Source organism: Centruroides vittatus, unplaced genomic scaffold (genome assembly GCF_030686945.1).
Source record: "Centruroides vittatus isolate TY-2023 unplaced genomic scaffold, ASM3068694v2 scaffold_2707, whole genome shotgun sequence".
Classification (NCBI taxonomy): Eukaryota; Metazoa; Arthropoda; class Arachnida; order Scorpiones; family Buthidae; genus Centruroides; species Centruroides vittatus.
Window position 1 is genome coordinate 419,824 of NW_027122692.1, and position 5,291 is coordinate 425,114.

Genomic DNA, 5,291 nt, shown 5'->3' on the forward strand with positions numbered 1-5,291 from the left:
TGTACAGTGTCTCTCACAAACATCAAGCTAAATTACATAAAAATTTTACGTACATCAACAAGCGATAAAGTGTCGGTTTAGTAAATGCTTTCACGTCAAATTATCCAAGGCAAGGTTGAATACGTTCAGTCAACCACAAAGTTAAAAAACAAATTAACATAAAATTTCGTGGTGTTTGCTTTGTGACAGCTAATCATACATGGCACATCTTTATCGCCAGGTATGATAACAAAAAATATTCTATTTTAAAAAAATACAGATGTTTAATGTTATATATCGTTTACCTTTATTAAATAATACAAGTAGAAATATATGTATTATCGAGAAAACCGAAAACAAAATTTACATTGTTGTTTTAACCATTTCACTAAAAGCATGAATTGTAAGTATTGTATATATATACATCATAAACGACATATATATAATGCATACAACATATATACAGAGTTAATTACAAAAACAAAGTTATCGAATTGCAATAAAAGGATTCGTCATCGAGAGAAAACTTTAATGTAATAATATCAACGCACATACATAGTCTGCCGAAAAAATCTGCTATTTGCTCTGCCTACATGCAATATCCAAGTCAGTGTCATTGCAAAATATGCGGTTGCAAGTTTCCAATCAAACCCGTTTTCTTTGCATATCCAGTTAAACCGGCATTCGTGAGTAAGTCTCTGGAAAATGCGATTCGATTTTAGCAATCCACAACCACGATCGGCAAAACGAAGAAAAAAAAAGCGAACCGCCCGAACAGGGACTCGAACCCTGGACCGTTAGGTTAAAAGCCTAACGCTCTACCGACTGAGCTATCCGGGCTCTTGTCTGCTAAGTCTGCTCCCGTCCTGATAACGCAACCGAGCATCATTGTTGACAAAAATATCTGCCATTAATAAATGTTCTAGCCTGCGAATTACCGATATCGCTCTTAAAAACATACCTTTCGCAATTGTCTCGAAATTTGCCGACGCCAGTACGCATCTAAACATTGCCGACCACTTTTGCCGTCTGCAATTTTCTACTAGATCCGAGTGCAAACGGAGTCTGTTTGTCTTCCAATCAGTGCCCGTAGTATATCATGCGGATGCGACGACGCCCGACGAAAAAGCGACTGCTGTACTCCAGATCGGTTTAGCATATTCGATCAGGTCGACAGCTGCTATACACTGATGCTGGTTTGCTTTCGCAACGGCACAAAAAAATCTTGGCCCTTTGCGGAACTGCTACCGTAAAGGGCCAAGTTTAGGGTTTAATATTGAATTGAATAATTCACATATTGCAAGATGAAAAATGGTTACATTAATTATTACATTCACTGGATTTAGTGACACAATATCAGAAACAATACTCACATGCTGCAAAACTCGAAATGTTTTCATCATACCGCAAAAATACAGAAGAGAAAGTAAACACGTCATTTCTACGTGGTAGGATCCAAAAGTTCGAGGACGGTTTATAGTTGCTTGCTTTGAATAGTTTAAATTATTGACACACTATCACCTTCAAAGTAATCCACTTGGTGGACGATACTCCGTTTTCCAGCTCTGGTACAGCTCGTGGAAGCTCTACTGTAAGCCTTCTTTTCAACTACACGTTTCCTGTCATGCTGATTTTACATCATTAGATAACTGAAAAGGTTTCCATATCTTTGAGTCATCACGTCCTTCATACTTTACTTTTTCTCATCATTAATTAACGACTCGTTTGTTACTAAGTAGAGGAAACATATTCGAAACGAATAAGCGTAATATTTTTATGTACAGATTGCTTTTCGTAATTGAATTTTATGAGGATTTCTTCACTATGTGAAAAACGTGTTTTTAAAATGTGCTGGCAGACCTCGGTTTAATGCGATTTCATTTTTCAATCGATTGTTTTACCACAAACGTCCAACTTATTAAAAGTATATTAGGCTCAGTAAATTTGATTTAATATAAATCGCTTACATTGATTATTTATTCACCCGTCATTACTCTTAGAAACGTTATTATCAGTTCTAAATTAACCAATTAAACCGATCAATTGTTATCTAAATTGAGCTTTCTCGAAAAATCATTGTCACTAATTGTGATATTCGGCTTAACAATGTCCAAAAATACGTAAATTTAAAAAGTTCATAGTCTCAAATTACCGATAAAATTACTGCAAATAATGAGTAACTGAAAAACCGCTTGAAATCAAAGACTTTAAATCGCACGACCAAAAATCTAATTGTTCGCAATAACAATAATCGCAACAAATTGTTAGAGTTTCATTGTTGCGTCGCCACGAAATTTAATGTGAAACGTTTGGAAATTTCAGCGAATTTCGTGATTTTCAGCCTCTCTGTCGGATTATCGCGAAACATTCCCTGCATATACATTCGTGTCAACAGCAATATGAATTCAAAAATGAAATATTGTCCTGTTTCGTGTCCGTATAAAGATAAATAAAAATATCGATTTTATGATGATGCTTCGAACCGAAAAATGAATAGACTTCAAGTCTAGTAACACCCTTTTAATCTATATTGTTAAATTTACTGAGTGACCCTGTCTAATTTATGAATAAAACTGAAATTTTGTTAAATTTAGGAGCCGAATATTACAGTTAAATGCTTCTACGTGATAAAGACTAGGAAACGAGCCACGCTCTGAAATATACAAAAGATAATAAAATTTAATGAGTGATCGAACATCTCTCTTGAGAATGATTTATTTTTGCATTTATGACGAAGTCGAAACTTTTTCTTAGATGTGTTAAGCTATGGCTTAGAGAAACAAAAAAAAAAAGGAAGTACACAGCTAATATGAAATATTTTATTTTCGTAATATCTGGAGTAAAAAACTAAGACAAGTGCGAATATTGTAGTCTTAATTGTGACAGAACGATCGACATTAAGGGTCTGACAACAGCTCTTTTCTGTTTACGAGCAGCTGTTGAGAGTTCTGTTAAAGCTTTACCTAAGAGCCAGGATATCTTCTCATTGATTCTCACCTATTTTGAAGTTCAGTTCGTTCTGCGGCTAGCACTATTGTATATGAGCTGGAAATTTGTCTCATCGTTAATTTACTTTGTAAGGTGGGCAAGAATAACTGACGTTTTAACCACGATGCACTCGACTCCATTTACAATTCTGTCTTCATTCCAATCATGACTTACATACGTTTCAACCATCTGGAGGCATGACAGCCGCAGTCACGCAACGTGCAGCGGCTGCAAAGTGCCCAAAGAAAGGCACTTCTGATTCTGGCTCAATCCTATTCAACAGCCTCAAATGTGTTCTTACAAGTCTTGAACAAAACTCTACCAATTAATCGTTATCTAGAATGTGCTGAATCAAGTTATCTTTTTGTCAAAGGAAATGACATCACTGTTTTCTCCATTAACTTCCCTGCCCGCTCCATGTAACTAAAATTTGTTTCAATAAGCTTCTTTGTCGTACCTAAGGTATAGATTGCACTCTTCAAACGATGCCACACATGAAATAGAAGCATATACTAATGGTTTGAAGAAATTCACTGGGAGTGATTTTGCATTTATGACTTATCTCTATGAAATGAAGATTCACTACGAGCCTAGCACTTTACTTCCTAATTGCTCGCAATCGATTAAGCTATTCAGTGATGCGAAATAACATACACTTAGAAAGAGTGGTAATCTTCTGTAATATATCGTCAGCCGTTTTGGCTTTGCAGAATAAGAACAGCTTACACCCACGCATCAGGAACATCCTAAACACCTGTATCACCAGCACTAATCATTGTTCCAACTGGCTGAGAGAACACTGTGGCAACCACGGATATAAGAAAGCACTTGTTCGAGCGTGGCAGGTCATGCAGATCAGTCTCCCAGATTACAATCATCCTGCCAGTCATATCAAACAACCGCTCTGGAGGGAAAAGGTCATACAAATCCGATTGATAGAAAAGACCATATACAAACTACTAGGCGTTTCGGATGACCAATCGTTTATTGACAACTTTATGGCCCCTGATTTCATTTTCAATACTTTCTGATAACGGCAAACTTCTAATTAATATACTCAAACTATTTTCAGAAGTATCAGCAACTCTTATAGTTGATTTCCTCTCAGTTTCTAGGTTAAACTGAAATTTTTGGAAGCGAATAGGTGGACATCAAGCCAAAAATACAATCTCTTCAATTTGTAAAATTTATTTCGAAAAGTTTTCAGAGTTTCAAAAAAGTTATACGATAAGCTATAAGAATATACTGTGTCCATAGAAGATCGGTTGAGAGAAATTATGAAAAAAATTAAGTAGAAATTCAACCGTTCAATTTCACACCAGCACAAACTAAACTATCTTTCTTCCAAGTACTATCTAAAAAAAGTCTCACTGGGTATAGAAAGCTCAGAACTTACCTGTTTCATTTGTTTTTCTCTTGCCCATATTATAACAGGCATCATCGGAATGGAGGAAAACTGATCTTCTCTGCGTCTGTATCTAGCGAAAAGTATCTTGTACTCATTGTTTTCATTTTTACTTTACTGGAATAAAAGTGCTAACAAAAGATGTCTCTGAATGGGAGCTAGGATTTATACAACACAATCCCTTATTTTTACCTGTTAAATTTTGTTTGACCTGAGGAATATACGCCGCCATCCATAACTTAATTTGGACTCATAGTGCCTCCGTTCGCTCCAAGGGAGTGCATCATTATGATATCAGTTGCCAGCGCATCAAAACTTTTTCAATAATCTCGAACCATCACTTCATCCATGTTGTGACCGTTAACTAATGCCTTTTATTTGCTGGTTACCTTTCTAAGAAAGTAAATGGCATTAATATCGAGTCCAAATAAGTCACCTACTTGAAATCTGAAGACAGCAACCCATCCAAGTATATAACAGGATTATCTTGTTTTACGTTTTCACCCTTTTTCTAGTCAACAAGAGACAAAACGTCAATATACTGGGACTGATTTAAAATGGTTTGCATTTGCTCTCCGACAAGTCGAAACTGTTGTCCACGTCTTTACTTATCTATTAAAAATAGAATATAATTTCCTGGATAAGACATTGCAACAATGTACCACATGTAAGTAATCTTTTCTTAGTAATAAATACACATATATAATAGTTTATTTTTAATATAGCATACTAACTGGGAAATCTCGAGATTCACCAGAGGATCATCCTCAACCCCTTTTGCTGCGTTTTTTTTTTAAATTTTTTTAATTAATTATGTTTAATTACATTAAAAATATTAAAAACGAAAAAAACGAAAGAAATGTGTTAATTTTGAAGAAAACACTTCAAAGTACAATTTCCTTTTTCTCGCCTTAGTGCG

General features: G+C 35.3%; 1 non-coding gene across 1 annotated transcript; it reads right to left on the reverse strand.

Moving 5' to 3' along the window:
• Nucleotides 1–746: 746 nt before the first annotated feature.
• TRNAK-UUU (transfer RNA lysine (anticodon UUU)) lies at nucleotides 747–819 on the reverse strand. Its single transcript has one exon. It is a non-coding gene; the product is annotated as a tRNA-Lys (tRNA).
• Between the last annotated feature and the right edge of the window lie 4,472 nt (nucleotides 820–5,291).